This window comes from Amblyomma americanum, chromosome 1, assembly GCF_052857255.1.
Source record: "Amblyomma americanum isolate KBUSLIRL-KWMA chromosome 1, ASM5285725v1, whole genome shotgun sequence".
NCBI lineage: Eukaryota > Metazoa > Arthropoda > Arachnida > Ixodida > Ixodidae > Amblyomma > Amblyomma americanum.
Genome location: NC_135497.1, coordinates 418161373 through 418172271, shown reverse-complemented (window position 1 = coordinate 418172271; position 10899 = coordinate 418161373). Strand labels below are relative to the sequence as shown.

Sequence of the window (10899 nt, the reverse complement as noted above, 5' to 3'; positions counted from 1 at the left end):
CACGGCGCTGTGAATTAACATAATAACAGGCGATAAATTTCTGAGAGCTAGCGACCAGTTCCTTAAGAATAAGAATAATGTTTATTTACAAAGATCAGCAACACATTCATATAAGAGTTCAGAAAGACATCCTACAGCTCTGGCTGTAACCGGATCTCCTTCCGGCCACAAGCTTTCCCATACATATTAAATATAAACAATACAAAAAATTGCCGGTGGTTTAGCTCTGGTTAAACCTGGTGTGACGCGTTAGCTACCGCTGGCCGAGTGGAACTTGTTCAGTTGAATTGCGAAGACAGTATTTCGCAGCATCGTTTCGTTGGGCGTTCTTTCTTCATCTTCATCCCACTTGACACGGCGCTTGCGCACAGCTGTTGCACCTCGGTTTCGCCGGCGCGCCACGCCGCCGGCAGCAGCAGCTGCTCCGCGCCACGTGGCTGGTCATGTGCCGCCGCCATGGTCATGTGCCACCGCCAAGCTGAAGGCGCGAAATGCTACCATAATGTAGCTGTCGCTACAAAACTTAGCAAGTAGGCGTACATAGAACCAGAACCATGGAGTACGACAGTAATGCTATTTTAGTAACGTAGGTGAAAGTACATCTTTAAAATGGAAGTGATGACTGTATTACGTCTGTAGGCAGATTATTGTTAGTTACTAACGGTTCAAAAAGAGCCATGAGCTTTCCGTAGTTTGTACGATTCAGTCGTAGCAAAAATGTATTATGCCTGGAAAATATAGTTTTTTTTTCGTATGATTCTTTGTTAAATAGATTTGTTGATAAGATTTGTGTACTGCTTTGAAGAGCAGTACCACAATACTGAAAGTAATCAATAAAGTGTTTAAAAATATTGAGGATTGTGTAGTAGTGACAAGATATGTTGAAAGTAATTTAAATGAGATGTGAAAGTTTTACCCCTTGATATGATGCAGTAAGTTAAATTACTATGAATATATGCGTCATAATGTGAAAGTAAAGTTTCTGGACATAGAAATGCCGTGCTTTTAGTAAATATCTGATGACCAAAGTACATCTTTTCTTTTAATTTAGAATGAGCTTAGTTTATGTTGCGCTTGTATCGGAGGTGATACAAAGAAAAGCGTATTTGCCACCTGCATCAAGTTGAATGAGAGCTAAAAGTTGTCGACGGAATGTATGCTGGAGTCTTATGACTGGGGCTATACACCACAAATGTTTTTTTGTAAATGTTAATCTGCAAACCGCTTTCATGCCGGCAAAAAGAAGATGCGCTCGAGGTCGGTACTGAGCTTTGCTGTTAAAGACTGAATTTATTTTGTGAGTAGCCAGTACAGTACTTTCATCAATTTAGAGGATGGGTTGAGATTTAGCAAGGCAAACTGGGTCGATCTTTTATGTAAATTATGAATAGAAGCTCACTGAGAATTGAAACTAGAAGAACACTTTAGTTAATTGTACTAAAGTCAAAGATCACATTGGGAATAGACACAGGTTTCCCTGCATTCTATAAGTGAAGTTTACAACTTTTTGAAGAACTCGTACTATACCTACAGTTTAAGTTTCGGCTAGTAATATATGGCAATAATAGAATACATTTCCTTAGGTAAACGGATAAGTACTACACCAGCAAAACATCCTTTGTTAATGGTGGCTTTAAATTTGTCATTAAAGATGGGTAAGTCGAGGCTAGTTTAATATCCTGAGCGGAACATGAACTGTAGAGGCGGCAGTATTTTAAGATTTGAAAAACATTTGATTAAATGCCGCTCAATACAATATCAAATGCCTTACTAAAAATCGTTAACATGGAAAAGGGGCGATTACTCGAGCGAGAATCACGGTCACCCTTTTGAAAAACTGGCACAATCTTAGCCTTCTAGAGGTCAGTAGAAAATACACTTGTGTCAAAAGTGAGCTTGATAATATGAGACCTTAGGTAGATGATACGACGAGCATTCCATTTATTATTGGTAGGATGAAGGAAGACAACGCATGCACTCGTTTTCTTTAGTTCCAAGATATTAGTTCGGATTTATGCGGCTGCAACAGCAGAAAAAAATCTACGGTGGGAAACGTGAAAAAGAACGTAAAACTACGTGGGCATCCAAAGCTGGGCCACTTGTTAGAAGTCTCTACTTTTAGATGCGTAAAAAAACACGAGCAAAAATAAAAGATACGTTTCCTCATTGTCTGGGTTTATTTAGCACATCTAAAAGTATGAATGAGAAATTAATCTGTTGTACATGCAATAGGATTGATGAATAAATCAGCGAATGCGCTCGCAATCCAAAAAAGCTTGAAGGTGAACGCTCCTGCTACTGTATTCACGTTTTGAATAGGTAATCATGCACTTGTCTGTTCGAATAATTTGATTATTTTTCATTCGTCCTTGCGAAGATTACTGAGCTGGTCAAGATCACATTCATAGTAATTTATCTTAGATTCTTTTAGTCCCTTACTGAGTACAGTACTGTAATTTTTGTAACGCGATTTCAATGTTACATCGAACGGTCTCTGTTCAACTGCCTTGTCAAGGCGACAGTTTTTGCGCATACAGTTCAGTAGGATGGCCGTTAATGTTCCCGATAATGTTCCCGTCATGTATATAAGCGAAAAATGCTAACCGAGAGAATTTAATAGAGCATAAACATTGTGATACTTCTTTTTCAGCCTTCTTGAATTGAAATGTATACCATACAAGAAAGCACTACGAAGGAATACGGATCGGGCAGGAAAAAAGATGACATGATGCAAGTCGCGATTTGTTCTGGGACTGGATGCATACTATCACGGCTATCTCTCGAAAAAATTGGCGGTGGTTTGTTTAGCTCTGGTTAAACCTGAAGTGACGCGCTAGCTAAAGCTCGCCGAGTGGAACTTCGCCAGTCGAATTGCGAAGTTAGTCTTTCGCCGCTCCGTTTTGATGGGCGTTCCCTCTTCATTTTCGTCCCACTTGACGCAGCGCATGCGCACAGCTGTGGCAGCTCGGTTTCGCCGGCGCGCCGCGCCGCCGGCAACAGCAGCTGCTCCGCACCACGCGGCTGGTCACGTACCACCGCCACGCTGAAGGCTCGAAACGCTACCGTAATGTAGCTATCGCTACAAAACCGGAAATCCACTGGTGCGACAAACATATAGGTTGGTTTTTGTAGCGACTGCTACATTCAGGTAGCGTTTCGAGCCTTCTGCGTGGTGGTGACACGTGACCATATATATATATATATATATATATATATATATATATATATATATATATATATATATATATGATGGAAGCCTACAGTCACCGCAACCAAGGTGCACAGGAGAATGTCTCCATTTTTTTTTAATTTGGAGCGCCAATAAATTGGTTTAAAGGAAATTACGTAAAAAGCAGCACAAAAAACCACCTTGCCGCCAACTATTAACCAACATACCCCCAACTATTAAGCCAGGGCGTGGTGGCACCGCCACCGCCACGTGGTCACGAGGTTGGTCACGTGACCAGCCACGGGGTGCGGATCAGATGCTGCTGCAGGCGGCGCGGCGCGCCTGCACCAGCTGTGCGAATGCGCCGCAAGTTGGACGAAGATGACGGAGCGGCCAGCGAAATGGAGCGGCGAAAGACTGACTGTGCAATTCAACAGAACAAGTTCCACTCGGCCAGCTGTAGCTATCGCGTCACTGCAGGTTTAACCAGAACTAAATAACCACCGCCAGTTTTTTTACCGGTGGGTGTCTGCTGGTGGGTTTTGAACCAAGAAACTCCCGCAGCCGAGGCGGACGCCCAGACCACTATGCCGCGACAGCGGGCTGGCATTGGCTAGTTGGGGTTCCTTATATATATATATATATATATATATATATATATATATATATATATATATATATATATATATATATATATATATATATATATATATATATATATATAGGCAAATGAAATGAGGGGCTCGTTTGACAAACATATTAAGGAAGCCAACAGTCACCGAAACCAAGGTGCATAGGTGAATGTTTTCTTTTGTTTTAATTTCTAGTGCCACACAATTGTTTTTTTTTGTTTTTTAAGGAAAAAACTTATAAACGAGCAGAAAAATAGCCATGCCGCCGGTGGGATCCGAACCCACGACCTCCGAATATCGCGTCCGGTGCTCTACCAACTGAGCTACGGCGACGGCTGTCCAATCTGCTGCTCTCGGGAGTATTTATGTTTATTCTGTGTAAGCGAACCTTGAGACTGTCCACCAGCGCCACCCTCGTCCATAGCGGCGGACGTTGCACGTCCTGTAATACAGCGAGTGTGACGTGGAACGTCATATAAAGGCGAGGGCGGAAACTGTGCGAGATCCCTCTAATGCTACCTATTGCATCAAGACTGCCAGAACCGAGACCCTCGTTAAGCTATTAGCAGACAAGGTAAAGGAAATGAGGGGCTCGTTTGACAAACTTATTAAGGGAGACAACAATAATATATATATACATATATATATATATATATATATATATATATATATATATATATATATATATATATATATATATATATATATATATATATATATATATATATATATTAGCGGACAAGTTAAAGGAAATGACGGGCCTGTTTGACAAATATATGAAGGGAGCCAACAGTCACCGAAACCAAGGTGCATAGGGGAACGTTAATTTTTTTTTAAATGTGTTATGCTTATCAGTGGGATAATAATACTTAGATTAATAAATCGCTTAAAGAAAATTAGTTATAAAGCAGCAGACAAAACAACAATGCCGCCGGTGGGATCCGAACCCACGACCTCCGAATATCGTGTCCGGCGCTCTACCAACTGAGCTACGGCGACGGCTGTCCAGTCTGCTGCTTTCGTGGGCAGTTATGTTTTTGTGTGTAAGCGAACGTTGAGAGTCTTCACCAGTGCCACTCTCGTCCATAGCGCTGGACGTAGCACGTCCTGTAATACCGCGAGTGTGACGTAGAATGCCATCTAACGGCGAGGGCGGAAACTGTGCGAGATACCTCTAATGCTACCTATGGCATCAAGATTGCCAGAATCGAGACCCTCGTTAAGCTATTAGCAGACAAAGGATGTAAATTGAGGGGCTCGTTTGACAAACATATGAAGGAAGCCAACAGTCACCGAAACCAAGGTGCATAGGGGAATGTTTCTGTTTTTTTAATATGTTCTGCCAATCAATTGGTTTAAAAAAATTACTTATAAAGCAGCAGAAAAAACAACCATGCCGCCGGTGGGATCCCTACCCACGACCTCCGAATATCCGAATATAAATATAGCAAAAGTTATTTCTTGGCAGCTGATTGATCAATATAATATACACTCACCAAAAATTGAAAAACATTACAGGATTTAATTCACGACGTTTCAGATGGAGGACCAGCCCAAACGTTGTGAATTAAATCCTGCTATTAATATTGTAAAATGGTGTATTTTCTTGCAAGCACTACCCATCAATTTTCTTATATATTGTAATAGGTTGGTGCTAGAGCAGGATGATGGATGTATATATGTTTGCAATGAGTGATTAAATAAGCGCAGTAAAACCGCCACTCAGGCACGGGTTCTCCACTTACGTCGCGGATTTCCTAAGTTCTTTCTTGAGGACGCATATCGTTACTCAAAGAGAACGGCCTACGCGCATAATGCAGTATTTTCACCCTAAAATATTTCCTGATATAATTGGAATATTCTCTGTCTGCTAGGTTTCGAATGCACCGAGTTTACAGAAGCTTTCGAGTTGGTGAAAGCGTTGGAATGACACCTGGTCAACTTTTTCGTCTCGCGCGCATTTTATTTAGTGTGTCGTCTCTCTATCGAAGTGGTATCATCGGAACACCACATTACACTTCAGCTCCGTATTTGCTTAGACTTCAGTGGAATGATAAAGAGGTTTTGGTGGGACATGACATGTCAATAAGCGTTTCTTTGTGCTCAATTCAGAAGGTTGTATTATATATATATATATATATATATATATATATATATATATATATATATATATATATATATATATATATATATATATATATATATATATATATATATATATATATATATATATTGTTTGCTGATGTATTAAATTATTTACTGATTACAATGTTGCTAAAGGACGCTTCGATGTCAGATATACCCTATATTATCAAGTTCTACTGCTATATTTTATTGCGTTTATAACAGAGTAGCTTGTTTTATCGAAACAATCGGAAAACACAAAGTGCCGGTTTCCCGCAGTAACACTGAACGCCTCTGTTGTAGATGAAATCCACATTTCGCGCCGAGTTTCAGATAAACGGACTGCGTATTGACAGACGAGTTTGCGAATTGGCCAAGTCATTGCCGAAGTTTATGAACGCCTACAAGGGTCGCAATAAGCGCACTGACTTGTTGGGAATATATATAGGTTATAGTTTCCTCTGGTATGTAGGCGGTGTTAGGGAGAAGCAAAGGGGTCAGAGTTGATTTGGTGCCCCCAAGCCTCCTGATCGTTGTGTGAGGACGTGTTGTGATCAATCGAGTTTGGAAGACTGGCGATGTTCCTTCGTCATGGAAGGCAGCATATGTAGTTCCAGTACTGAAGCCTCGCAATGACATAACGGACCTTGCCTTGCATCGCCCCGTGTCATTGACCTCCTGTGTAGCTAAGTTGGCGGAGAAGCTCGTAAATGAACGCTTATCGTGGTGGCTTGAGGACAGCAACGCACTGCCAACGTGTATGACAGGATTCCACCGAGGTCTTAGTGCGCAAGATAGCGGTTAGACTTGGTGAGTCACATTGAACAGAGAGCTTTCCACCTTTCCACCTTATCACCTTAGCCATTTTTCTTGACGTTTCAAAAGCTTATAACAACATACTTGAGAGCTCAATTCTGAACAGTTTGTAAGGCATGGGAATTCAGGGCCAAAGGTTAAGATTAATTTGCACGTTTATCATTGATCGTGTTGTTCGGGTACGGTTAGAGAGTACCTTAAGCACCGAAAGGGTTCTATCACGAGGTGTGCCTCAAGGAAGTGTTCTTTCCCCCGCGCTCTATGACGTCGAAAATGGGTGGCCTTCCCGGTTCGTTGCAAAAAAAATTGCAAGCAAGTGCGTATGTCAATATATGCTGATGACATCTGTATTTGGATTACTGGCTACCAACACAAGCGATTAGCCCTGATAGCTGGGCAGGCTCTACTTTCGGTACAATCTTACCTTCAAGGTGTAGGATTGTCTCTATCAGTGGGAAAATCCAGCTTTGTTTTGTTTCCAGGTGTAGGAAGACGTCAAGCAGGGTTGAAGATAGACCTTGGCTACTCTTGCATCCGCAAATTTAATCATCCGCGTTTCCTGGTCGTCATTATTGACTCCCGTCTACAGTGGCGAAAAGCTGTCGACGCGATTGTCACATCTCTATCATCGCGTCTCAATGTGATCCATAGAATCGCAAGTGATAAATGGGAAACCATCCTTCTTCAATGGTCAAATTTCATGAAGCGCCGATGGTAAGTCGTATAATATATCAATTACCTTTAATTTTCCCCGAAATCACAGCTTGAACGTCTCGAACTTTTCCATAGGAATGATCTAAGAAGAGCCATTGGAGTTCCTCAGGTGCCTGCGAACAAGGCAGTACTTCATGAGTCTATCGAAACCTCTTAGCCTTGTCGCTTCTCAGAGACTACTAATGCATCTTGGGCGCCAAGATGAGATGGTAGCTGGGCAATCCCTTCTCCAGCGGCTCTGTAAGAGATATGAGTCGAAGGCTTACTTGGCACTCAATACTCTTAGTTTTATAGGCCTTAATATTCGAAGTCAAAAGAAACGGTCGAAACCCCCCTTGTCTTTTCCGATCTTCGAGAGTAAATTTACAATTCTCCATGTGAGCGCAAAGCGCAGCTGTTCTTTGGCAGCAACGCGTTTCCTCGTACTTGAATATTTGGAAACAGGTTATGTCAGCCACCTTCAAATTTTCACGGATGGTTCTATGGACAAGGTTAAACAAGCTAGCGCAATGGCTTTTTAGGTTCCTTCTTTGCACTGTAAGTAATGTGTACGCTTTACTGCTGTCGTATTCTCCACAACGGCCGAAAGCGTTGCTATTGAGGAAGCTTTACGGAAGTTAGGGTCTTGTCCGGTTCAACCTGTTGTCATAGGGTTATAGAGCATCATATTATGTACTGCCCAGAGTAAAACGTGGAAAGGTATGTGATGTTCGCTTGCTTCAAGAAGACAGGAGCCCTTCACAGTATATTTCAGGATATTGTCTACCCGAGTGAAAACCAGACATGCGGAAGGGAGGCTGCACGCGTTCGTTCGACATTTCTGCAGGACACCGACAGCAAGAATGGACTATGGTCTGCTGTGATTGAATGTGTGCATAGATGGTGTCTTCTGGAGTGGGCCTTGTTATACTGTGAGTGAATGTGTGCATGGATGGTGGCACTGCAATGGACTATGTTCTACTGTGACCGAATATGTGCATTGATGGTGACTTCTGGAGTGGAGTTTATTCTGCTTAGAGTGAATGTGTGCATAGATTGTGACTGCGAGAGTGTAATATGTACTACTATAATGAACTGTGCGCATAGCGGGGCAGATCTGAGAGGTTTTAAGTCGTTATTAACGTATAAGTGACGCTAAGGTGAAGCAATTGCCGCCAGACTAAGCAAGGCTAATCCCACCTGTAGCATACAACTCAACTCAACTCAACTTACGTGTCGTGAAACTGTCGCTGTCAGTTAGATGGGTGGTGGAAGCTTAATCAGCGGCGCAAGGGTACCGTCGTTTGCGGTGACGTGGACCATGGCGAGCTGCTTGCTGTTAGTCTAGGCAGTAGGACTGGCCTGGCTGGGCTTGCGTTGGCTTTGAAGTCCTTGCTGCCAGGAGGGGAAGGGGCCGCAAAGAACTCGTCCGCAAAGGGCTCCTGTCCTCGGCAGCGGCTCAAGATGTTGTTGCTGCTGGACAAGGACGAGGAGGGGGTGGTAGTTGCAGCTGGTGTGGCGGTGGCCACGGGCGGCAGGAATTGGGACACGGTGGACGCGTTTCTGCCGCCGCAGAAGCCCTCGTCTAGCGTGGTCAGTGGTGGTGGCGGGGGCGGAAAGGCGGGTGGTGGGAGACCCTCGCCCTGTTCTTCCTCCTTATCAAATGTATGCCAGCCGCTGGTCGGCTTGGGCAGCTCAGCGAGTGTTTTTGGGGGACTCCTGAGTTCCCCAAAACGGTTGCTCCTCTTGCTGCTATTGCCCTCAGCCATGTGGCCGACGTCGGCAAAACGGTCGGCCAAGGGCGTGGGGCGCAGGGAGGGCGTCGCTTGAGGCAGGGTGCCCAACGGCAGGGTGCGCGACGGCGGCACAGCACAGTGCCGCTGCTGCGCTCTCCCACCGAAGGTGCCGGCGGTCTGTAAGGTGGCACGGGTAACAGGAGGCAGCGGCGGCAGCTGAGGTGTCGGAGACTTCATGGTTTTTGCTGGCTCGGACATGTAGGCACGGGACCCGGGATGATACTGCTGCCTGGGGTTGAGCACAAATGATGTTTCAAACGGGTTGTGTGGTGCCAAAGTGGCTGCGGCGGATATCATCGCCTCCATCTGCAGGATTTCCTTCTGCAGGCAGTTCAGCTCAGACTGAAAGGCGAGGTCGTCCACCGTTGGGGTTGTTTCCGGCACAGGGCAATTACTACTTCTTGCACCCTCTAGGCTGCAGATCAACTCCTGTACCTCCCTGCGGTTGGAGAAGTCGTTCGGTGGCGTGCAGACCTGCCGCTGCTGCCGCTTCTCCTGCTTTGCTATGCGCAGCTCGTGCTGCTTCATCTCCATCACCACTTGGAAGAGTTCGCCCAGGGCCCCCACTAGCTGGGAGGCAGCATTTTTGGTCTTGGTGGCAATAAAGCGGTTGCAACCGCCCGGGGTCATGAAGATGTAGCCGAAAGCCCGGGCGTCACTGGCATCTTTTATGATGGAAATTCGATCCACCTGATGTTGGAACACCAGCTCCCCGGTCTTTTCGTCACGTGTCTTGATCCTTTGGAGGGAAACGGTCAACTGGACCCGCTGCTTATGCTCACCGGACGTTAGGACAGCCATCTTGAGCCGGGTCATGGTGTCCTGGCACATGCGGTCCCCGCGGGCCTCGGGTACCGCCTGGCTGCCGATGAGCTTCGCTCGGAAGACGAGCCCCTCCCCCTCAAACCGGAATGGGTCGCCACTTTTTCCACCGCTACCGTGGCCAGTGCTGCTGCTGCCGCCCCCACCACTGCCACTTTTGTCCTTCTTGGGGTTGCTGCGGTGGTTAGGCCAGCGGCCCGCGTCAATCCGTGTCGATTCGTAGTTGCTCATGGCTACCTCCGGGGGACTATCTTCGTTGTCTTCTTCTTTCCATAGGAGTTCCGCAGGGCGGCTCAATCAGGGCTCCAGGACAACGGCTACCTGCGGTGCTGTTACCGCAGGTAGCCACGCGGGGCGTGCCTTCTTCGTCGCTCTTCGTCTCTTTCGCATCCGGTAGAACACCGGACGCGAAATTTCGAGGTCGTGAGTTCATATCCCACTGGCTGCATGGTTGTTTTTCCTGCTTCTTTATAATTATTTTCCTTCAAGTAACATAATAAATGAAGAATTATTTTCTCACAGTTTAGCAGCACTAATTAAAAAGTAACAATCATATAAGAACATTCCCCTATGCACCTTGGTTTCGGGCTTTTGTCTCTCTTTAATATGGTAATTCTAAACCCACAAAAACTTCCAGCTATTCTCCTTCCTGAGCGACAGTGCCTTGTCGAAGAGCCTTTTGTTTCCTGGGTTCAAATTATCATTAAAAAATAAATTCTCTGTTATGATGGGGACCACGGAAGCCAAGTTCGTGCGTGTTATGTCGTGCCTTGCGTGCCTTATTTAAGAATTTTTCTTTTTTGTTCTATTTTGAGTGAGCTGTGTAAAGTACATCAACAAGCTATTC

General features: G+C 44.8%; 1 pseudogene; it reads right to left on the bottom strand.

The window, feature by feature from the left end:
• Positions 1-8714: 8714 nt before the first annotated feature.
• On the bottom strand, positions 8715-10442 carry LOC144124560 (uncharacterized; annotated as a pseudogene).
• Positions 10443-10899: the final 457 nt, after the last annotated feature.